Below are 26,594 nucleotides of genomic sequence, written 5' to 3'. Positions count from 1 at the left end.
CTTCCCATGAACTAGTCAGTTTGTATATTTTGCTTATTTTTTCACAGTCCCACACAACTTCTTCCTGTTTTCTCAATTGATCTGTGTTCAGTTTTTCAAGGCCTATCCACTGTGCCAACTTATAACTAAATCTGAGGGGGGTGCGATGGGGAGGTTCCCTTGTTAGAGCCATTTCAATCATTTTTTTATTTTCCACATTCTTCTTTAGCACCGCATCTCAAAAGCATTGATTCTCTTCTTTTCTGGTTTTCCTACAGTCCATGTTTCACTGCCATACAATCTTATGCTCCAAACGTACAACTCAGAAATTTCTTCCTCAAATTAAGGCATATGTTTGATAGCAATATATTTTTCTTAGCCAGGAACGCCGATTTTGCCAGTGATAGTCTGCTTTTCATGTCCTTCTTGTCCTCCTTGCTCTGTCGTCATTCGCTATTTTGCTGACTCCGTAGCAGAATTCGTTAAATTCATGTGCCACCTGCCATCAGTCCCGATATTAAGTTTCTCGCTGTTCTCATTTCTGCTACTTCTCATTACTTTCTTCGATTTACTCTCAGCCTCTATTCAGAACTCATCAGACTACTCATTCCATTCAGCATATCTTGTAATTATTCTTCACTTTCACTGAACGTAGAAATGTTGTCAGCGAATCTTATCACTGATATCCTTTCACTTTGAATTTACATTTCACTCTTGAAACTTTCTCTTATTTCCATCACCGCTTTTTCGATATATGGATCATAGAGTAGATGCGAAAGATTACGTTCCTGTCATATATCCTTTGTAATCCGAGCACTTCGTTGTTGGTCTTCCACTCTTATTATTCCTCTTCGCTCTTGTACATGTTGTAAATTGCCCACCTCCTTATGGCTTAGAACTATTTTCCTGTCTCAACAGCCATCCATAATTGCGAAAGTGATGCTGGTTCACGAACCAGCCTCTCGATTATGTCCCATAAACATTCGATGAGACTCATACTGGGTGACCTGGGTCGCCAAATCATTCGCCCGAACTGTCCAGAACGTTCTTCACGCCAAACACGAACGGCTGTAACCCGGTGACATGGCGCACTGTCATCCTAAAAAGTTCCAACTTTGTTTGGCAACATTAAGTTCACGAATGGCTGTAAGTGGTCTCGAAGTAGCCGAACACAACCATTTCCAATCAATGTTTGCTTTAGTTGAATCAGAGGAGCCAGTCCATTCCATGAATACACAGCCCACACCATCATGGAGCCACCACCGGCTTGCAAAGTGCCTTGTTGACAACTTGGGTGCATGGCTTCGTGGGGCCTGGGCCAGATTCGAACCTTACCATCAGCTCTTATCAACTGTAATCGGGACTTAGCTGACCAGGACACGGTTTTTGAGTAGTCTAATATCCAAGCGATACGGCCACGAGCCCAGTATATACGCTGCAGGAGATGTGCTGTTAGCAAAGGCGCTTGCATCGGTCGTCTGTTACTATAGCCCACTAACGCCAAATTTTGTCGCACTGTCGTAACGGATGCTCTCTTTTTACGCTCCACACCGATATATGCGTTTATTTCACGCATTGTTGTTTGTTTGTTAACGTTGACAACTCTCTGCAAGCTATGCTGGGCTCGATCGTTAACTGAAGGTCGCCAGCCACTACGTTGTCCAGGTATTGCCTAAACTGTGCTATTCTCGGCACACTCTTGACACTGTGGATCTCGGAATATTGGACTGCTTAACGATATCCCGAATGGAACGTGTGGTGTCACCGCCAGACACCACACTTGCTAGGTGGTAGATTAAATCGGCCGCGGTCCATTTAGTACATGTCGGACCCGCCTGTCGCCACTGTGTGATCGCAGACCTAGCGCCACCACAAGGCAGGTCTCGAGATACGAACAAGCACTCACCCCAGTTGTACGACGACATTGCTAGAGACAATACGGACAAAGCCTTCCTCTCATTTGCCGAGAGACAGTTAGAATAGCCTTCTGCTTAGTCCATGGCTACGACCTAGCAAGGCGCCATTAGCCTTACCTACTTTGAGAGTTATAGTATAAATGTCTCAAGAAGAACGCTGTATTCATCACATAATAAAAGTTAAGTATAAAGCAGCTACGTACTTTTCTTGCTACCATTCAATAGTTATCCTGTTCCAGAGTTGACGCCAGTCGGCGTGTGTGTACGCGTGCCTTTCTTTCGGCTACCTCAAGTGGCGTAACAGTCTTGTTACGTCACTACAGAACGTCGTAGTCGTCTAGCTCCAACTGCCATTCCGTTTTCAAAGTCTGTTAGTTCTCGTCGTGCGGCGACAATGAGTCAGGAAACATTTTTCACGTGGATCACCTGAGCACATACGACAGTTCGCTAATGCACTGTTCTTTTATGCCTCATTTACGCGATACTACCGCCATCTATATATGCACGTATCGCTATCCAAAACTTTATTCACCACAGTGTTACGTGGATGTGGAATGTATGGTGCGACATGTTACAGTGCCCGCAAAGCCGGACGTACGCATATGGAAAATGTTCTCAAATGGATTCGTAATTGTAAGATATTAATCTTTGTGCATAGAAACCATGAAAAACCTGGTCGCCAAAGCACTAGAGCCGGTCCCGTCTCTCGACAAATGATTATTCGGGATGTGGAATTTGAAGAAATTATGTAAGAAACGACTCAGTAATAAGTGCATGTCACTTTAGCTGTGAAATTCGCATATCGAAGATCAAACAATGGAGAAGAAGTGTAAATAATCATTGCTGGAAAAAGCAAATAAGCAGTTACCGCATCCTGATTACACAATGAATGGACATCATTCAGTTCCAGCACGATGGGCGTAAAGGAATTAAGGGAAAAGTTGAAACTGATTATAAATCGTCGTCTTTGGAGAAGTATGTGCCGAGTAAGTGGATTAAGGGCAAAAAACCAATGTGGTTTCACGAAAAAAAAAAAGGAATATCGGAAAATATCGTGGAAGCAAAGATTGGTGCCCTCCATGTTCAAAAAAGAACGTGTCCACGGGCAAATGGTTCATATGGCTCTGAGCACTATGGGTCTTAACTTCTAAGTGTGGTGTCACCGCCAGACACCACATTTGCTAGGTGGTAGCCTTTAAATCGGCCGCGGTCCGTTAGTATACGTCGGACCCGCGTGTCGCCACTATCAGTGATTGCAGACCGAGCGCCGCCACACGGCAGATCTAGAGAGACTTCCTAGCACTCGCCGAGTTGTACAGTCGACTTTGCTAGCGATGGTTCACTGACAAATTACGCTCTCATTTGCCTAGACGATAGTTAGCATAGCCTTCACCTACGTCATTCGCTACGACCTAGCAAGGCGCCATTATCAGTTGCTATTGATGCTGTAAAACATGTACTGTCGAGAGCGATGTTCACCAATTATGGATTAAAGTTAAGTATTCCAGCAGCTACGTACTTTATTTGCTATTCTCAATTACTTTACCTGTTTCAGACCTCACGCCAGCCTGCGTGAGCTTAAACGTGTGCCTTTCGGCTTCCTCATAGTGGCTTGGCTGTCTTGTCAAGCCACTACACTAAGTTCATCAGTCCCCTAGAACTTAGAACTACTTAAACCTAACTAACCTAAGGACATCACACACATCCATGCCCGAGGCAGGATTCGAACCTACGACCGTAGCGGTCACGCGGTTATAGACTGTAGCGCCTAGAACCGCACGGCCAGACCGGCCGGCTCCACGGGCAAAAGTTAACAGAAACTTTTGCATCTAAAGAAAGATCGATGCGAAAAGCGGAGTTTCCACCGCCATACCTTAACGAGAAACATTGCTGAGAAAATGGGAAAACTCAGGTTCTAAAATCATTAAGCAGGTCCAAAGCTTATATTGTTGCACCCAAGTTTTAACTGTCCTCCACTTTCTGACGGAATGACCATTTTTTAACCGTTTACACTCCCATTTGGGTTTGCCGTCTGAACTATCGGTCGTTTTCGTAAATGACGCGAGGACTGTCGACCGTGTTTTACTTTTCATTCGCTAAAGCCATATGGCGAATGCCATTTAATTTTTAGTTTTGGACCTCAGTTTCTTTGTGGTGTCTTGTTTAGCCCTTTCTCCACGTGCTTGTTTTTATCTATCTTCTCTTACGTCAATTGGGACTGACGTATAGCCGTTTTTTAACTCCTTCCTATCTTCGTGTTCTATAGTTTTGATCTGGGCATGTTTTTTGTGCCCTAAAGCAAAACAAAACACAACCCCAACCAACTCGTCGACCACTCCGATGTGGTAGTAGAAGACAAAGAAAGATGAAATTATAAATTTCGTGTTTAAGATATCATTCACCGTTCCACCAACCCCCGTATGGAGCAGATAATAATAGAAATCCGTGGCGTAAAGAAGAAAGTGGAAGGGTTAAAAACAAATAAGTCACCAAGTCCGAATAGAATCCGGTTTTACGGAGAGTAACCTGCAGCACTTGATTGTTACTTAGCTTTCATTTACCGCACAAAGTCAGAAGCCACTGGAAAAACGCGCAGATGATTCCTGCATATATGAAAGGTAAAATAACGGACCCTCAAAATTACAGGCCAATATCCTTAACATCGCTTTGCTGCAGAATGCTTGAGGATATTCTGAGATGGAATGTAATAAATTTCCATGAGACAGGAAAACTTCTGTCCACGTCAGCAAGGATTTAGAAAGCACCACTCGGGCGAAGTTCAGATTTCCTATTTCCCTGACGTTAACCCGCAAACAGCGGATGAAGGACAAGAGGAAGATTCCATATTCCTAGATTTTCGCAAAGTGTTTGACACAGTGCCGCACTGCAAACTATTAACGTATTTTTATGGAGATTAGCAGGTAAAACAATCGCGTAATGCTCAAATGCCGCATTAGTGGCTGCTACTTGACACAGTCGAGTCGATTACATACCTAGGCGTAACGTTGAAAAGCGATATGAAATGGACAGAGCACGCACGGACGGTGGAATGGAAGGTGACTGTTCTCCTCTGTGTACTGGGAGAGTTTTAGGAAGGTGTAGTTGATCTACAATGGGGACCGTATACAGACCAGTACGAGACGTTCTTGAGTACTGCTCGAGCGTTTGGGATTCCCGGATTGAAGGAACACATTGAAGCAATTCACAAGCATGCTCCACATTATTACCGGTAGGTTAGATCAACACGCCAGTATTGCGGAAATGGTACGTGAAGTCAAATGGGAATGCCCGGATGGAAGACGACGTTCCCGTTAAGTCCGATTGAAGTCCCTGGAGGAGAGACGACATTTCTCTGAAATACTGTTGAGCATTTGCAGCTGATTGAAGGGTGGTTCTGCTGCTGCTAACGTAGATTTCGCCTAAGGACAGCGCAGACGAGAGAAATCAGGGCTCGTACAGAGACACATGGAGAGTGACTTTTCCTTAACTCCATTTGCCAGTGGAACAGGAAGGGGAATGATTAGTAGTGGTACATGGTACCCTCCGCCATGTACCTTACTATGGGTCGCGGAGTACGTATGCAGATGTACAACTGTATCACGAATTACGTGTGCAAGCAATGGGGTGCAAATAATTATGAATCTTGAGTTCTGTGATGCGATGATGTCGTAAACCAAGAGAAATTAAACGTCACGTCGAGGAGATGTTAACTAGAGACGGAGGGCATTCTCGAAATGAAAGAGGGTGGAAAAGGAAATAGGCGGTGCGCTTTCAAATGAATCATCACGCTATTCACCGAAAGCGCTGTTAGGAAATCACGCCGGAGCATTTACCTTAGGATCACTTACCAGTTGCAAAATTTAGTGCCCATGGGTTTCTGAACCTCAGTAAATAGAGCTACACTGAAGAGCCAAAGAAACTAGTACACCTATCGTACAGCCCCCCACCCCGCCACCAAGCGAGCATGCAGAAGAGCCACAACACGACGTGGCATCGACTCGAATAATGTCTGAAGTAGTGCTGGAGGGAAGTGAAACCATTAATCCTGCAGGGCTGTCCATAAATCGGTCAGATTACATCTCTTCTGAAATGCACTTTGCAAGGCATCCAGGATATACTCAGTAATATTCATGTCTGGCGAGTTTGGTGACCAGCGGAAGTGTTTAAACTCAGAAGAGTGTGCCTGGAGTCACTCTGTAGCAATTCTGCATGTGTGGGGTGTCGCATTGTCCAGCTGGAATAGCCCAAATCCATCGGAATGCACAATGGACATGAATGAATGCCGGTGATCAGACAGGATGCTTACGTACGAGTCACCTGTCAGAATCGTATCACTCCAACTGCACACGCCCCACACGATTACAGAACCTCCACCAGTTTGACAGTCCCCTGCCGGGATGCAGGATCCATGGATTCATGAGATTGTCTCCATATTCGTACACGTCCATCGCATGGATACAAGTTGAGACGAGACTCGTCCGACTAGGCAACATGTTTCCAGTCATCGGCAGTCCAATGTCGGTGTTTACGGACCCATTTGTGGAGACGTAAGGCTTCGTGTCGCGCAATCATCAAGGGTACAATAGAGGGCCTTCGGCTTCGAAAGTGCATGCAACTGATGTCTCGTTGAATTGTTCGTACGCTGACACTTGTTGATGGCCCAGCATTGAAATCTGCAGCAATTTGTGGAAAGGTCTTCTGTCGAGTTGAACGATTCTCTTCAATCGTGGTTGGTCCCGTTCTTGCAGGACCTTTTTCCGTTAGCAGCGATGTCAGAGATTTGATGTTTTACCGGATTCTTGATATTCAATGCAGAATCGTGACATTGTCGTAAGGGAAAACCTTACTCATCGCTAAGTCGGAGATGCTGTGCCCCGTTGCTCGTGCGCTGACTTTAACGCCACGTTCGAACCCACATAATCTTGGCTAACCTACCGTTGTAGCACCAGTAACCTATCTAACAACTGCGCCAGACACTTGTTGTCTTACATAGGCGTTGCCGACCGCAGCGCCGTAAAAATGAAATGAGCGTATGGCATCGTTGGCCGGGAGACCCCTATTCGGGGAAGTTCGTGCGCCAAGTGCAAGTCTTATTTCATTCGACGCCACAGTGGGCGACTTGCGTGCCGGTGATAAGGATGAAATGATAATGGGAACAACACAACACCCAGTACCCCAGAGTAGAAAATCTCCAACCCAACCGAGAATCGAACCCGTGACCACTTGCATGGGAGGTAAACAAGTTCCCAACCGGCTAAGCAGGCGGACCGCAGCGCCGTCTTCTGCCTGTTTACATATCTCTGTATTTAAATACGCATGCCTATACCAGTTTCTTTGGCGCTTCAGTGTATAAGGTATTAAACTGTCCATCTCACAGAACTTTGCTTTTGCCGTTATCCAGCGGAGATACACAGCTGGAGTGCACTCAGTTCGTATGCAGAGTTCTCGCGTGACAGTTCTGCCAACGTAACGAACGGCACGCGGAACAGCGGACGACGTGCGCGAACGCGATAGCAGGTACTCGCGGCGCTGAATAATCTGCACTCGTTTGTAACCGCAGCTGTTGCGTCCCATTAATCGCAGACCTCAGTCCCGTTTGTCAGAGCCGGTACCCCTCACCTGTGTCTGTAGCAAACGTAAGTGAGCGCCTGCGGAAATATTTAACTGGTTGAAAGTGACCCGGCAAGTTGTAACACCTCCGTTTATTTATCCTGACCTGATCTGATCGATTAGCAGCCCAATAATTATTATTAATGTGACCGTGTACCTAATGGGGCTGGCAATCGGAATTGACTGCTACGGAAGTTGTTACTTTCCAGTTCGTCCTGTTCAATATTGTAATAATGAAATGTCTGGTAACAAGAAAAACACCAACACAGTTTCACTAATTACGAACCTATATTCGTCTCAAAAACACAAAAAAAGGAGACGGCCATTGCCTTCGTCATACATATCTAATTACGGCTAATCTCAGCACAGGCTTCTTCATTTTCCATTATCGTCACACGCTAATCCATCACTGTAATCCAACACCGCAATCCAAGGTGATGCCGGCGCGGTAGACGCGAAAACCAAATATCGGCCCTAGAAATGTCACTGATCACTTTCGTAATAATACTTCTTCACCTTCCCGGTATTATTTTAGTACAAAGGGGTCTAACCACGGCTATGGCGACTCCCTTTGTCGTTAAAGCCGTACATTTCAACAACGACCTCCACACACCTCTACCCGCAACATGGCACTGGCTCAACTCCACACTCGCTCTCGCAACACGCCACAATCGATTGTTCGCCCTATCGACCTGTGCCGGGTGCAAATTTATAGTAAGGGCCTACGGACCCCTTACAAAGTGGAGCGAAATTAAGCCTGTTTGAGGTAAAGCCAGAATGATAACCGAGATGGCAGAGACGGGCGAGTCACAACAAATATGCCGGTGTCACTGTCACACAACTAAGGCAATGGCTACATTTCTGCTAGGTGGAGAGTAATTCTGGATATGTTTTATTCCCCTTCTTCCCTGTTCCAATCACGAATGGCACGGGGGAAGAGCAAATGTCGGCATGGCTCCATATGATCTCGAATTTCTCTTATCTTCGCGTCACGATAACTTCGCGACATTTATTCAGAGAGGAAGCAATATGTCGGATGACTTTTCCTGCAACGTGCGCTCAAGGGATTGAAGCAGTAAACAACTCCGTGACAAGTATTTCCTCTCTGTATTATAACTGATCTCTACTGGTGCCTGACTTTATTTTACAATAAGAAAACAATGAAATCTTTATTTGATTTGGTAGTCGTCATATTGCGTGAGGATCAGTTATAGATTCGTCGTAACTGAGAAAATGATTGAATCAAATAATATCCGTGACTTGAGTACTGAATTATTTACAAAGACTGCATGCAAGAATCCCTTTTACTCTCTTATCCCGATTTGATATATTTCTGTCTTCACATGCACTGATTTTCTGCTCAAGCCAAAGTTAATGAGTAGCTTCAGCTTTTGTGGTTACGCCTGGAAATAAATATTTACTGAAGATTAATTCATAGCACGTAATCTAATAAATGCATCGTACTTCAAAGAAAGAAAAATATGTGCAAGTTCCGGTGAACGGTAGAAACAAGAAATGGCCTTTAAAGATGAAAGTAATTATCTGTAACACGCAAACCCACACTAACTTCCACTAGTACAATTACAGTGATCACGTTCAAGGCTTTAGGATAATGAAAGGATGAGAAATTACGTAGGGAAGATAAAACAACTCTCTTCTGATTATTATTGTTCCAATTAGAACAATATACCTACGTTCATTAGTACAGAAGTGCTTTCATATGTAATCTCGATCAGAACAAAAGCAATAATGAACGATTCGTTGTAGCGTCTAGTTATATAACATGAAAATTGAAGAAACCAGGAGCGCTGCTCCCTTAGCGTTCTGTTACTTTTGGACCAACATGGAACTGTATACAAATCATATCTCTGTAGTCTACATTCATTTTCATGATATAAACTTAAAACTACATAATACTAAATTAAATTTTCTTTCGTGGTTTCCAAATACTTTCAGCGTGACAGCTGCTTTCCCGAATACTAATTTTATGTAGTTATCTCAATTTCGTTGGTCCAAACGGATATTAGTACATATTTTGAGGTGGTTCCTGTTTTTAGTGATTTTTCTTCAATAATTCCGTCCATGCTCCGAATCACCTTTCTTTGATCTTCGTGGAGACTTTGAAGCTATCCAAAGACTGGTGGTCACATCCACTGAAATGAAGAGGATCGTTACAACTATTTTCACACAGGAAGATACATTCGTTTATTGAGAAGTTTAACACTGCTTCATTGCGCCAAATGTAAATCACCTTCCTATCAGCCTAGTGGAGTTTCTGAAGTTATCCGAAGGCTGATTGTCATATCCGTTGAAGCGAACGGGGCTATTTCACCTGTTTTAGCAGAATACAAAAAAAAAATATAAAAAAATTTCAAATGTGTATGGATTCCTATGGGACCAAACTGCTGAGGTCATCGGTCCCTAGACTAACACACTACTCAAACTAACTTACGCTAAAGGCAACACACACACCCATGCCCGAGGGAGGACTCGAACCTCCGGCGGGAGGGGCCGCGCAATCCGTGACATGGTGCCTCAAACCGTGCGGCCACTCAGCGCGGCTCAGCAGAATACGCTTCATTTATTTATTGTAAAGTTCATCTGTGCGCCCCTGCAAAAGAAGTGATTAACGGCAAATGAAATTTGACGTTTGTTACTTTACTGTGGAAGGAATTGCAGCAGGCAGGCACTAATTACATTGCCAAGTTTATTTTATTGTCTTTCACTGGTTTCCGGGGTTTGAACTATCCTCCTCCCGGATGCGGCACCAGTATGCTAACCACTGCACTAACACGCTAGTTGAGAACAAGAGTTGTACACATTCCAATAGAGTATGTTTTGTGATCAGTATAAATGTGTTGGTATCCCTAAAATATCTGCACACTCATTGCTAACACCGAAGTAAGCTATTAATCACTGCATTAAAGGCAGCGGTATCAACCGTTCTACAGCCGTGCGGTGTTTGCTACGTAAGCGACGCATCTATAAAACATACACGTTGAGTCGAACGAATATTCGTGACGAGTGGCTGCAGTGTGCATGTCCACCTACAAAGGTCACGTGGAATGCCTGGGTGTTAAGACCAGCCGATATCATCACCTCATCGACCGTAATGTTGAGGGGAGACGTTGCAGCCGGTCATCTGTCTGAAAAACACTCTCACTCTGCAGTGGATCATTATTCCAACAGCACACTACATCTACTACACAGGGGTAATGATAGTAAGTATCATTAGTTAATATGCAGTCAAACAGTATAGATCCGTGCATCCTACTTCTAACATTTATTTCTAAAATAGAATTGTCATGAAACGACCGGCATCTTATGTCCTTTGCTTTGAGTAAAGACTGCAGCAGCACACGAACGAGGCTAAAACGGTTGGAACTAACACCAGTACCTTACCACAAAAACCTGTAATTTACCCTGTGCGTCTTAACTTGCAATGACTGCTTGGCACGATGCCTTTAATGAAAACACAGCAATGAAACAAAAATAAAACAGAAAATGATGATGTTCAAACGAATATTCTTAGCGCAACCATTCCTGTCTCACAATGTTATAGTTAAAGTGAAAGATTCATGTGCAAACTACGTAAAAGTCGAAAATTTCGGTGTAGATTCACTACAATAATGTTAAAATCTGTTTAAATTCTATTTGGTACTGCTTGATTGTATGATGCAAAGAGCCCCAGGGCTGATCTGTGTTCACCGGTGGTTTACACGGCTAATTTCTGGAGGCGAACGATGGCTGCGTCGAAAAATGGGCTACACTGGTATCCAGTGTTTTAATTCCTGGATTTCAATAAGCTCTTGCCATTAATTTAATTAGCACGCTCTGAAAAAAAATACTTCATTTGTGGGCGGATGTGAAATTTTTGGACATAATATGCAGGTATAAAGAGGTGGCGTGGATTGCAAAAAGCGCACCTAATTACAACGAGCAACGTTACAACACAGAGAGGGGCGCGTGACGTAATTAACAGCGTCCTGTGATCGACCATTAACAAAGCGATTTCAATTAATTAAATAGATAAAATTAATTTCAAAAGAGCGGACACCGTATCGTAAACATCAGCGAGTGCGCACGTGACGTGCTACTAATTAAAAACTGCGCCAGCACGCGTTCGTTAAATTTTTCGCTACCGATCTGTCCGGGTGCACTCATGCATCATCGCAGCACGAATAAATCTGTGCGGACCAGAAGGGGTGGGACAGCCAGCCTGAAGCAAACGTACATGACAGCGGAACCATGAATCCTAGTGTTCAGTCATGCACTTCTTCAAACACTGTCAACGAGTTTTACTCTACATATCGGGAGTCTTTGAGAAAAGTATTTTCTCTCCACTCGTCGATCTTAACGAAACAAATCTGATAGAGCTCAGTGCAGTGGTCTTTGGAAGGGACGCGTGCGCCAGGAGGCTGTAGCGAAATGCGCGGAAAAGCGATGTTTGTAACACGGACTGGTAGCAGACCCTGAACGCAAACAGATGTAACTTATTGGCCGTGACTAGGCGAATGAATTTGTCACTGTTACCACTTCTAGCAACAAGTCACTGGAGGCAGTGTCCACGGTTCGTAGCATAGCGGAGAATGGGAAGACACACCATTTAGCCAGAGACTAATTAACGAAACCGGCTAATGAAGATGGATTAGGGTTAACCGACTCCGAAAGAAAATGCGTAACCACCATAGTTAAAATATTATAAAATCAATGAAATAGCCATAAATTCAGTCGGATCTATTGAAGGCCGCATGGGGAACTACCACAAAAAGTAAAGCTCACCGACGGACACCAATATATACAACTCGCACTCTCAAAATCACTCCCAAATGAAAACAACTTCACTGCGAAGAAGGTTATGGACGGATCACAGAAGGAAACAGTACAAATATCAGTCACCAAAATGAAACACGAAGGATACAACGTGGTCTAAGTTTTCGACCGTAAGTTCGGCGCTGCGTTCGGTCACTTACATGTTCTTAAACGATCTTTTCCGGCAGCATTACGATGACATCTACTGAACCATACTGGAAAGCCGCATTGTTAATGCTGTGACTTGACTGACAAAGCGCTGCCCTGAATAGTAGGCTGCTGAAGAATCCTAGGCTTATGGAAGTGGTCCACATTTAAATATGCAATGCTGTTAGCAACCGTAACGGCTGAAATTAACAACCAGAAGATAATAAACACCGATTTCAAAACTTTCCCGACTTCAAAGATGAAAACAATCACGTGGCTTATACAGGGTGAGTCACCTAACGTTACCGCTGGATATATTTCGTAAACCACATCAAATATTGACGAATCGATTCCACAGACCGAACGTGAGGAGAGGGGCTAGTGTAATTGGTTAATACAAACCATAAAAAAATGCACGGAAGCATGTTTTTTAACACAAACCTACGTTTTTTAAAATGGAACCCCGTTAGTTTTGTTAGCACATCTTAACATATAAACAAATACGTAATCATTGCCGTTTGTTGCATTATAAAATGTTAATTACATCCGGAGATATTGTAACCTAAAGTTGACGCTTGAGTACCACTCCTCCGCTGTTCGATCGTGTGTATCAGAGAGCACCGAATTACGTAGTGACCCAAAGGGAACGGTGATGGTCCTTAGGTACAGAAGAGACTGGAACAGCACATTACGTCCACATGCTAACACATTTTTATTGGTCTTTTTCACTGACGCACATGTACATTACCATGAGGGGTGAGGTACACGTACACACGTGGTTTCCGTTTTCAATTACGGAGTGGAATAGAGTGTGTCCAGACATGTCAGGCCAATAGATGTTCAATGTGGTGGCCATTATTTGCTGCACACAATTGCAATCTCTGGCGTAATGAATGTCGCACACGCCGCAGTACATCAGGTCTAATGTCGCCTCAGGCTGCCACAATACGTTGTTTCATACCCTCTGGGGTTGTAGGGACATCACGGTACACATTCTCCTTTAACGTACCCCACAGAAAGAAGTCCAGAGGTGTAAGATCAGGAGAACGGGCTGGCCAATTTATGCGTCCTCCACGTCCTATGAAACGCTCGTCGAACGTGTACCTCACCCCTCATGGTAATGTACATGTGCGTCAGTGAAAAAGACCAATAAGAAGGTGTTAGCATGTGGACGTAATGTGCTGTTCCAGTCTCTTCTGTACCTAAGGTCCATCACCGTTCCCTTTGGATCCCTACGCAATTCGGTGCTCTCTGATACACACGATCGAACAGCGGAGGAGTGGTACTCAAGCGTCAACTTTAGGTTACAATATCTCCGGATGTAATTAACATTTTACAATGCAACAAACGGCACTGATTACGTATTTGTATATATGTTAAGATGTGCTAACAAAACTAACGGGGTTCCATTTTAAAAAAACGTGGGTTTGTGTTAAAAAACATACTTCCGTGCATTTTTTTATGGTTTGTATTAACCAATTACACTAGCCCATCTCCTCACGTTCGGTCTGTGGAATCGATTCGTCATTATTTGATGTGGTTTACGAAATATATCCAGCGGTAATGTTAGGTGACTCACCCTGAATATTCCTATTCAGGGCATACGGAAATTTCCGTCACCAATTTCTAGGGCTTGCAGAGGGGAGTGAGTACATAATATTTTGGATAGGAAACCATGACCGGAAAAGTAACATTTCCGTTCTACGACGGGTTCAGTTTGGATCTGCAACGCATTTGCGTCAGCTGAGGGAAAGAGAAAAGTCTCTGAGTTGCTTGTCCTGGTATGCAGTAGGATATACAGGATGATGTGTACAACGTTATACTGCTTCTTGAGCGGACGTATGCTAATTTTAATTGACTAGACTCCTGTGGAGACAGAGGAAGATCTGCTGGCACGAGTTGTGGCCGCTACAATAGAAACTGAAGAGGCACCTGGTGGGATGGAGAGTGAGTACCAGAACAAGCTTCGTTTGGTACAATGTCTGTAACAGCGTTGGTAGTTGCCACATCGAGCAACTGTTGTAATGTGTTAGTAGTGGATGAGTTAAACATTTTTACTGACACCATCACAGAACGGAAACGGTACGTGTCCGGACAAGGGGTTCCTATTCAAATTATTAAGTATTGATTCCCCTCAACAAGTCCTTGAAGCTTGTAACGAGGATTTCCGAAGAGCCTCTATAAACCACGTCACAACGATAAAGGTGAATCTGTAACTGAATTTAGTCTGTACTTGAACCAGGAAAGGTGCAAAATTGTCAACGGCAACCGTACAAAGGAAAAATTCGGCCCATTTATATACCTATTATAAATACACGAATATTTTAAAAAAGAAAACAGAACAAAATTACTTTCCACAGCATGAAGTTTCTAGTTAATGTTGATGTGCGGTTTAGCTTCATAATTTCAAATAAAGTCATCATCATCATCATCATTTAAGACTGATTATGCCTTTCAGCGTTCAGTCTGGAGCATAGCCCCCTTTATGAAATTCCTCCATGATCCCCTATTCAGTGCTAACATTGGTGCCTCTTCTGATGTTAAACCTATTACTTCAAAATCATTCTTAACCGAATCCAGGTACCTTCTCCTTGGTCTGCCCCGACTCCTCCTACCCTCTACTGCTGAACCCATGAGTCTCTTGGGTAACCTTGCCTCTCCCATGCGTGTAACATGACCCCACCATCTAAGCCTGTTCGCCCTGACTGCTACATCTATAGAGTTCATTCCCAGTTTTTCTTTGATTTCCTCATTGTGGACACCCTCCTGCCATTGTTCCCATCTACTAGTACCTGCAATCATCCTAGCTACTTTCATATCCGTAACCTCAACCTTGTTAATAAGGTAACCTGAATCCACCCAGCTTTCGCTCCCATACAAAAAATTTGGTCGAAAGATTGAACGGTGCACAGATAACTTAGTCTTGGTACTGACTTCCTTCTTGCAGAAGAGAGTAGATCGTAGCTGAGCGCTCACTGCATTAGCTTTGCTACAACTCGCTTCCATTTCTTTCACTATGTTGCCATCCTGTGAGAATATGAATCCTAAGTACTTGAAACCGTCCACCTGTTCTAACTTTGTTCCTCCGATTTGGCAGTCAATCCGTTTATATTTCTTTCCCACTGACATTACTTTCGTTTTGGAGATGCTAATCTTCATACCATAGTCCTTACATTTCTGATCTAGCTCTGAAATATTACTTTACAAACTTTCAATCGAATCTGCCATCACAACTAAGTCATCCGCATATGCAAGATTGCTTATTTTGTGTTCACATATCTTAATTTCACCCAGCCAGTCTATTGTTTTCAGCATATGATCCATAAATAATATGAACAACAGTGGAGACAGGTTGCAGCCTTGTGTTACCCCTGAAACTACTCTGAACCATGAGCTCAGTTTACCGTCAACTCTAATTGCTGCCTGACTATCCATGTAAAGACCTTTAATTGCTTGCAAAAGTTTGCCTCCTATTCCAGAATCTCGTAGAACAGACAATAACTTCTTCCTGGGAACCCGGTCATATGCCTTTTCTATATCTATAAAGCATAGACACAATTCCCTGTTCCACTCGTAACACTTCTCCATTATTTGCCGTAAGCTAAAGATCTGGTCCTGACAACCTCTAAGAGGCCTAAACCCACACTGATTTTCATCAATTGGTCCTCAACTAATACTCGCACTTTCCTTTCAACAATACCTGAGAAGATTTTACCCAAACCGCTGATTAAAGAGATACCTCTGTAGTTGTTACAATCTTTTCTGTTTCCATGTTTAGGAAGATTGGTGTGATTACCACTTTTATCCAGTCTGATGGAACCTGTCCCGACTGCCAGGCCAATTCAGCTATCCAGTGTAGCCATTTAAGACCTGACATTCCACTGTATTTGATGAGTTCCAACTTAATTTCATCCACCCCAGCAGCTTTATTGCACTGCAATCTATTGACCATTTTCTCCAATTCCTCAAATGTGATCCTGTTTCCATTATCATTCCTATCCCATTCTACCTCGAAATCTGAAACATTACTGATCGTATTTTCACCTACATTGAGCAACTCTTCAAAATATTCCCTCCATCTGCCCAAGACATCCACAGGATTCACCAGCAGTTTTCCTGACCTGTTCAAAATACTTGTCATTTCCTTCTTACCTCCCTTTCGAAGACTGCTAATTAAACTCCAGAATGGTTTTCCAGCAGCCTGACTCATAGTCTCCAACCTGTTTCCAAAGTCTTCCCAAGATTTCTTCTTGGATGCTGCAATTATCTGTTTGGCTTTGTTTCTTTCTTCAACATAACTTTCTCTGTCTACCGGAGTTCTAGTATGTAGCAATTTTTGATAAACCTTCTTTTTCCTTTTATAGGCTGCCTTGACTGTGTCATTCCACCAAGCTGTTTGCTTCATCCTACTTTTACACACTACTGTTCCAAGACATTCTTTAGCCACTTCTAGTACTGCGTCCCTGTACCTTGTCCATTCCTTTTCCAGTGACTGTAATTGACTAAATTCAACTAACTGGTACCTTTCTGAGATCGCTGTTATGTACTTCTGCCTGATTTCCCTATCCTGAAGCTTCTCCACTCTTATCCTCCTACATATGGACCTGACCTCCTGCATTTTCGGCCTCACAATCCCAATTTCACTGCAGATTAAATAATGATCAGTGTCATCAAAGAATCCCCTGAATACACGTGTGTCCCTCACAGCCTTCCTGAATTCCTGATCTGTTATTATATAGTCAATGACAGATCTGGTTCCCCTGCCTTGCCAAGTATACCGGTGAATGTTCTTATGTTTAAAAAAGGAATTTGTGATTACTACGCCCACACTGGCACAGAAATCCAAGAGTTGTTTACCGTTCCTGTTGGCCTCCATATCCTCTCCAAATTTACCCATAACCTTTTCATACCCTTCTGTTCGATTTCCAATCCTGGCGTTAAAATCACCCATGAGCAGAACACTGTCCTTGTCCTTTACTCTAACAACTACAAAACTGAGTGCCTCATAAAAACTATCCATCTTATCTTGATCTGTCCCTTCACAATGCGAATATACTGACACAGTCCTAATTTTCTTGCTAGACACTGTCAAATCTATCCACATCAGTCGTTCGTTTACATACCTTATTGCAACCACGCTGGGTTCCATTTCTTTCCTGATGTAAAGCCCTACACCCCATTGTGCTATTCCTGCTTTGACTCCTGACGGGTAGACCTGGTATTCTCCCACTTCCTCTTCTTTCTCACCCCTTACCCGAATGTCACTAACATTTAAAACGGCCAGCCCCATCTTACTTGCAGCCTCTGCCCGCTCTACCCTCTTCCCAGAGTAGCCCCCATTGATATTAATAGCTACCCATCTCATTAACATTTGTTTGCCAAGTCGTATCTTAAGAGTCCCTGGTTTGTCAGTTAGAGGTGGGACTCCGTCACCTCCAAAAGTCCTAGGCATTTTGCTCTGATTGTTGCCAGCATCATATTTAAAGTACCAGGGAAGCAGGTTGCTAGCCTTACTTGCCCCGAGTCCCATTGGGTTTTACCCCTAACGGCTGAGGGACTAACCGGTGGATTTGGTAGTCTTTGCCGTATGAGCACAAAGGTGACCACGACTCAGAATATGTCCGAGATGCCCAGCCTTATTCCAAAGTAACTGGTATCCTGACTGTCGGGACCACTTACTTGGCCACTCATACGTTGCCCGTTGTTCATGAACTAGGACATGACTACAGGAACCCACACCATGAACAAATAAAGTAAGAATATATTTTTAAATCATCTGAGATCCACAAATTAAATACTAACAAACGCGTAAGAACAAGAAAATTTTGGTTTTAAGACGAAATAAGAGCTTTTACTTGTTTTTAGACGAGAAGAATTTAGGTAAATAAGGATAATACGAAATTTGCTGAAGGAAGCTAGCCGATGAAGGCAAATCCGGCGAAGAAAAAGAAAAAAGTTGCTAGAGTTGTTCCCTCCAGATCGCAGGTGTCGACTTCGATTCCCGGCAGGATTGGAGATTTTCTTGGCTCGAGGACTGGGTGTCTGTTTTGTCCGCATAATTTCAGCTCATCTTCTTTAACGTGCAACTCGCCGAAATGGTGTCAAACAGAGAGACTTGTACCGGGATCCCAAACAACCTTAGACGATCTCTCCTAGCCAGTAAGAAGAACCTAGAACTAAAAATCCGGGGTGACGTATAAGGAATGACGAGATAAAGTTACTTGCAGGAAAAATATATTCCAGGCTGAGGCTGACTCGAAGAATCTTCAAAACACTTGTTGGACCGTCCGAGTATTGCACTTCAGTTGGATTAATGGAAGGGAGAGAGAGAGAGAAGATTCGACCAATAGCGACGCGTTACGTCACGGAGTTGCTTAGAGGGAGCGAGTGTGTTACGAGCTCAACTAATGTCAGTGGCAGAAACTATAAGACAGGCGTTGTGGATCAAGGAGAGATTTGCTGTTAAAATTCCGCAAGAGATGGCTCCGGGAAGAGTCGGAGCCGGGTAACAGACTACTTACTCCCATATAATGTTTCGCGAAATGATCACAATGAGAAAATCACAGAAATTAGAGTTAATAGAAAGAATCACCTACATTCTTCCCACGCATCCTTCGTTAATGCAGCAGGAGAGAAGGGAAAAGATAGTGGTGTCAGTAGTACCCTGCACCACACAGCTTAAGGTGGATTGTGAAGTATAGATGTAGACGTACGAGTAGACATGCAAACTGCAACGCCATACAGGAGTGTGTCTACGAGCCTCGAAGTGAACTTGTAAGTCGCTTGTTAGGCAAGGATGCAATGGTAATATTTTTAAATTCCTTTGTGTATACATGCAGCCATACATCACAGTCGGATGTGACAACCATTATCCGTCGCACATCGCTATATTCTACGAAGAACTAAATCAATTAGGCTCTGGACAATTTTCTGTGGAAATGCGTTTCATGATGCGATTTTACATTTAATGTGCTGCGAAATTACGCCACTCCTAAATCACTTTTACCGATAACCTGTCGCACAGTGAGTAGCCCCGCTGACCGGAAAACAGCGCTGTTCGCCTCTGATGAAAAGAAGGTTAAAAATGTGCAGACAGAATTAGATACCGTATCCGTAAAGTTCATCTGCTGCAGGAACCTAAAGCATATATTTGGTCCAACAACATGGCGCCCCTGGGACAAAAGGGATTTCCCTCAAAGTAAGACAAAGGTCAGGGAAAATCGTTTCTTTCACACACGATATTTTATAACATTTCATTAATAACCGATATTTAAGATACAATGTCTTCATAAAAAACGTAACTGATTCAAAGATCTTTTCGCTAATACAACCGAATACGTTAGAGAATATCGTGAAAATTCAATACAAGCAGTACATCGTGTGTGCGCCGTGCAAGCCTAAAACTATCACTAACATCCTCAATATTTTTAAAAGTTTTATAGTATAAGACCGGCAGAGCTGTCAGATTGTTCAGTGATGATGTTGTTGTCTAATGGAAAGTGTTGTTGCTGGGAGACTGTATGGAGATTTGAAATTACAAACAGTATTTACAATCGGCGTACTGAAACTCAGCTCTCTATAAATGTCAATAAAGCACTCCGTCTTCAGGCCACGAGTGGCCTACCGGGACCATCCGAGCGCCGTGTCATCCTCGGTGGAGGATGCGGACAGGAGGGGCGTGGGGTAAGCACACAGCTCTCCCGGTCGTAAGATGGTATTCTTGACCGAAGCCGCTACTATTCGATCGAGTAGCTCCTCAACTGGCATCACGAGGCTGAGTGCACCCCGAAAAATGGCAACAGCGCATGACGGCCTGGATGGTCACCCATCCAACTGCCGACCACACTCAACAGCGCTTAACTTCGGTGATCTCTCGGGAACCGTTGTATCCACTACGGCAAGGCCGTTGCCCAAATGTCGATAAACCCAAGATAATGAATGAAACAAAGCGAAATTACCTGACAGTATCCCATTACAGGTTTAGTAAACTCCTGCTGACTGTCAGAACGTAGTATGTAGGGCTTCTTCTATGAGGAACAAGTGAATTAATTGTTATGAAAAAACTGTGAAAGACTCAAGATATGTTGGGTGCTATGTGAGAGAGTGTGGAGCTTCTGCAAAGGAAGTTAGCTCGAGTTCATAGTGTGTCTGTTCCTAGAGCACTGTCCCTCGTTTGGATGCATTATAAAGTAGGAGAGGTAACAGAATAGTTCAGTAGTCAACAGCGCGGAACTCTTTAGAACGTCACGGAACACAACGTAAACCTGCACACCATTGTCCACTGCCATCCTGATTTCATAGACTAACAGCGCGAGCAAACTTTAACAACAGCACTCTGTGTATCTTACAGAGGTGGCTTTAATTCCCCAAACAGGAGAGCATGCACGAGCATAAAAGACGTGCATACTGCTACAACAAATATGACAAATACTTCAAATGTAGAAGAAGAAAAAAAATAAGATAAAAAGTATAAGAAAAAATGAAGGATATCAGCTAAAGACCCACAATTACGTACACAGGTCAAAAATAAAACACTCTCCATCGAATGGGAGTATTGTAAGTCAGAATTACTCACTGCACAATGTTTTCAGTAGCACAGCGAAGTAGGACTGTATTGTATGCATCTCTACGATGATCCTTGTTGTAAGCAGTGATGTAGTGAGATGTGAACTGTGGATTTATCCATTCTGCTCGTCTTTGTAAAACAGGAAATCAAAAAGTTTCTGTTTGAGAGCATTGCTGCAGCATACACAGTATATGTAACGTAACGCGACTCCGATGCTGGCATGAATACACTGACGTGTAGCCAAACGATTAGTGTGGCATTCCTGTCTTCCCGAGATGAGTGCGTTACATGCGGAAACGCGAGCTATGGCGACGTTATTAGCAAATGCATCGAAACAGGACCACTGTGTTGTTTTTTTTCTTGGCTGCCGAACGACAGACACCAGTAGGCACCCAACCTCTGCCGGAAAGAAAGTGGGTTTCTGGACCGCATTACATATTAACTTCAAGGCTCCTGGTGTACCCATCAATGGGTAACGATACCATGCGATCATCACGCATTCGGTCCCTTAAAAAAGGTCTTGAATGGTCGACGGTTTCTGTTGGAAGAGGATGTGCAGCAGGCGGTTACAGACTTCACGCGGCAGGATATGGTGTTTCACCAGACGGGTATCTTGAACTTGGTGAGTCGGTGGGTAGATTGCCTCAATACTCACGGCGAATTTGCCTGGTTGGCATATAGGTTCTGCACTGTACGGGCTTCGAAGAGGAACCTTTTGATCGCCCCATATACACTACTGGCCATTAAATTGCTACACCACGAAGATGACGTGCTACAGACGCAAAATTTAACCGACAGGAAGAAGATGCTGCGATATGCAAATGATTAGCTTTTCAGAACATTCACACATGGTTGGTGCCGGTGGCGACACCGACAACGTGCTGAGACGAGGAAAGTTTCCAACCGATTTCTCATACACAAACAGCAGTTGACCGGTGTTGCCCGGTGAAACGTTGTTGTGATGCCTCGTGTAAGGAGGAGAAATGCGTACCATCACGTTTCCGACTTTGACAAAGGTCGGATTGTAGCCTATCGCGATTGCAGTTTATCGTATCGCGACATTGCTGCTCGCCTTGGTCGGGATCCAACGACTGTAAGCAGAATATGGAATCGGTGGGTTCAGGAGGGTAATACGGAACGCCGTGTTGGATCCCAACGGTCTCGTATCACTAGCAGTCGAGATGACAGGCATCCCGCAGCAGCATGGACTATCAACTCGGAGACCATGGCTGCGGTTACCCTTGACGCTGCATCACAGACAGGAGCGCCTGAGACAGTGTACTCAACGACGAACCTGGGTGCACGAATGGCAAAACGTCACTTTTTCGGATTAATCCAGGTTCTGTTTACAGCATTATGTTGGTCGCATCCGGGTTTGGCGACATTGCGGTGAATGCACATTGGAAGCGTGTGTTCGTCTTCGCCATACTGGCGTATCACCCTGCGTGATGGTATGGGGTGCCATTGGTTACACATCTCGGTCACCTCTAATTCGCACTGACAGCACTTTGAACAGTGGACGTTACATTGCAGATGTGTTACGATCCGTGGCTCTACTCTTCATTCGATCTCTGCGAATCCCTACATTTCAGCAGGATAATGCACGACCGCATGTTGCAGGTCCTGTACGGGCCTTCCTGGATACAGAAAATGTTCGACTGCTGCCCTGGCCAGCATATTCTCCAGATCTCTCACCAACTGAAAACGTCTGGTCAATGGTGACCGAGCAACTGGCTCGTCACAATACGCCAGTCACTACTTTTGATTAACTGTGGTATCGTGTTGAAGCTGCATGGGCAGCTGTACCTGTACACGCCATCTAAGCTCTGTTTGACTCAATGCCCAGACGTATCAAGACCGCTATTATGGCCAGAGGTGGTTGTTCTGGGTACTGATTTCTCAGGATATATGTAACCAAATTGCATAAAAATGTAATCACAACTTAGTTCTAGTATATTTGTCCAATGAATACCCGTTTCTCATCTGCAATTCTTCTTCGTGTAGCAATTGTAATGGCCAGTAGTGTAATACGAAGAAGGAGGGAAGGAATGAAAGAAGATTAGGATTTAACATCCCGTCGAGATTGCGGTCAGTAGAGACGGAAAACAAGAAAGACTCTGCTACGGCAGTATCGTTTTTCATCTGTTATTCATAAAAGGCCAATCGGATTGTGTTACGTAATATATGACGGTCCTAATATTTCCTTAGAAATAGGCCTTTTCTGCGTGCATGACTTCCTTCCAATTCTAGTAAAGAAATATTATAAAGTGCTTCCAGAAAATTCATCCGATTTCACAAGGGAATATTTTCTTCAAGATGAAGTGAAATCTATCTTATGCACCGAGACTAAAAGCTTCCCTTGGCACCAGGTGTAGACTGAGATTTCATCTGGTTACCAGCAGGGCTCGTCGTTGTGCCGCTACCTCGCTCGTTCTTTACCCTGTCTGCGTAGTTGGCGATGACCAAGCAAACAAAAGGCGTTTTGTGTTCTTTGTTTCAGAGTGTGTTTTGTGATTTTCGTGGAGAGTCTGGCTCTCCAATTTCTACACCATAAAGTACGTGCTGATATCACGCTGTATCATTGGCCACCAAGGTGATACTATGCTGATAATATGCTTTCTTTTGTATGTGTATATGGGGGGGGGGGGGGGTTACATTCTGAAAAATTCCGCATATGAGTCTCGCTATCCATCAACTTTGGATGAACTGCGACACCGCGGGGTGACAGAAAATTGAAACTTCAGGCATGCTGGCAAAAATACGAGATGAGTTTGATTGTCGTCTGAATGTTTGCCGTACGTCTATTGAAGGAAGCAATGAACATTTATGAAAACTGAAAAAGAACATCTATCCTGAACAAAATTGTAAAACGTTTGAATGTGTATGCACGTAAAAGATGCACACCTACAAAGTCGGACGATTGTTTGGAAAAAGAAAACTTTGTAGTCCTATGTGTAGTTCGAAATTCTTCCGTGTACAAGATATAGTGTTGTGAAGCAAGATAAATTTTTTTGCACTGCCCTGTATGATGGTACGAATTTACTGCAGCCTTTCGACAAAACTGAGTCAATATTTAGTCAAAATTGAGAAATTTGTTCACACCATCACTCTGAAGAAATTGTAGTGTGGTGAAATATGTTATTATCATTCATCAATAACAAGTTAGAGAGTCATTCTTCGTGAAGTCCAACGGAGAGAAATGATAAACGCTTCTTTTGAATCCTAAGTTGACCCTATTCACTGAAGGTGAAGGATTATTTCTCAGACTCTTCGAAGAAACGCAAGCGTCATTATCAGTTGACAGAATTCTAGAAAATCCGCACTGAATTAGACGCACTGAAACTACAGGCCCCAGCGGAAACGACTGTTATATTTATTTGGTTTTGTCTAAAGACGTGAAGGAAACATATTTTTATCGACTGCATTAGCCACTAAAATTAAAATATTTCTCTTTTCTCTTGGTCGTTATTTGATGGTCTGCTTGCTCGTCCCTCCGGATGATTTCACTTGCTCCAAAGTCGAAAAGAGGTACGTAAGAACCGCACGTTGCCTTGCTGCGTTCTGCATTCGAGTCCATTTTTCATTTGACTGACAGTATCTCTTCACTCACTTGCAGGTAGTGGTGTAGGAGCCGCTGGCGAGATAAGAGCACAAGTCAGCGGTCAGCGAGAATCTCAAAGGGGGAAGTGCAGTCCGTGCGGTGGATCTTGACATAGCATCGCCTGTTGATGGATCACCATGTCTGACACAGCCCTACTGCGTATAAGTATAGTGCAGAAGAAGAGGAGCTCCTCAGTTTTCCTACGTTATTCACTGTTGCGAAATTTGCTATCTGCTTTTTCTATTCTAACCCTCATCAATCACGTTGTTAAGGTTTTTTCAATACTCACCAGAACACCCAAAAGGAGCAAATCCCGTTTATCGCCATTCCACGACGAGCAGAAACTCTGGGCAGAGGTACTGGTAAGGACAACAGATGCTTCTTTGTATGTCATACGCAAATTTTCAGCAGTCCAGCAGAACTTAAATTCGGAAACCCATTCATGACGTTAGCATATTGGATCTAATGGCAATAAATAGACCTAAGGAAAAGGATGGAAGAGTTAACGTCCCATGAACATCGAGGTGATGAAAGGCGGAGCACAAGCTCGAATTGTGTCAAGGATGTGGAAGGAAATCGACCGTGCTCTTACAAAGGAATCATCCCATCATTTGACTGGAGCAATTTAGGGAATTCCCGGAAAACCTAAATCTGAATGGTCGGTCGCGGGTTTGAACCATCGCCTCCCGAAGAGGAGCCCAGTGTGCTAACCACTGCGCCGACTCGCTCGGTCAAACGAACCTGACTTGTTCGAAGACGCCAACGCTGAAACTGGTATGTGTGGCCACGAGGCGGTGACAACAACAAAACAAATAGAATGATTTATATGTTCAGCAAAGTAGATAAAAGTACAATAGTGTCACATCCGTTAAGGAACATGAAGCGTGTTTCGCTGTGCAAGAACATATGGAGGAATTGTAACGGAAGTTAAGAAAATTAATTGACCAAGCACTGGATAAGGAAGTATATAGCAGAACAGTTCATTTCTCCACAAAGAGGTCTCTATTGAAACACCTAATATAAGACCATAGGAAGAAAACAAAGCATACGCCTACAGATGATGTGCCAAATTAAACGTATTTGATAGTTAAAATAGCAGTTAATGAATCATTAAACAGCTACCGTGGCAGAATCTCACAAAAAGGCCTTTCACGAAAGCCAAAGAAATTCTGGTCGTATGTGAGGATTATCAATTGCACTGAAGTTAATATTCAGACACTAACGGACGTCACAAGAAAAAGCTAGACTTCGTCTTCAAATAGTCCTTCCCAAAGGAAATGCCAAGAGTATTGCCGTATTTTACTTCTTGCACCACTGCAAGTAAAATGATGGAGATGTCAGTGTCAATGGCGTTGAGAAACAATGGAGACCGCTAAAACTGAACGAAGCTATAGGTCACAATGGAATCCCTAGCGAATTATAGATAGGAGCTACGGCTGAGTTAGCCATTGCGTTACCTGTAATATATCGAAGATCACTCGAACAAAAACTGAAAAACGGAGTCCAGAAGCTGGAAGAAGGCGCCAGGCCACAACCATATTCGGGAAGGGCAGAAGAAATTATCCACAAAACTACCCTCCAGTATCCTTGACTACCAATCGTAGTAGAATGTTATAACATATTCTGAACTCAAACTTAACGTGGTATCTCGAACGGGAGTACCTGAATCATGTCAATCAATATGCATTCCCGTAACATCGTTCATACGGAACCCATCTGGCTCGTTCCTCACGTGACTTCTCGAAAGCCAGTAATCAGAGCAATCTGGTAGACGCAGTGTTTCTTGACTTCCGAGAAGGATTTGTCACAGAAACCCACCAGCGAACACTTATGAATGTACGACCACGTGGACTATCATGTGACTGGATTCGTAACTTCTTGATAGGGAGCATGCAGTATCAAATTATGGATGGTGAATGATCGACTAATATAAAAGTAAAGAAATTACTAAAGTTTTGGTTCA

Source organism: Schistocerca serialis, chromosome 7, assembly GCF_023864345.2.
Source record: "Schistocerca serialis cubense isolate TAMUIC-IGC-003099 chromosome 7, iqSchSeri2.2, whole genome shotgun sequence".
NCBI lineage: Eukaryota > Metazoa > Arthropoda > Insecta > Orthoptera > Acrididae > Schistocerca > Schistocerca serialis.
Note: the sequence above shows the minus strand (reverse complement) of the source record.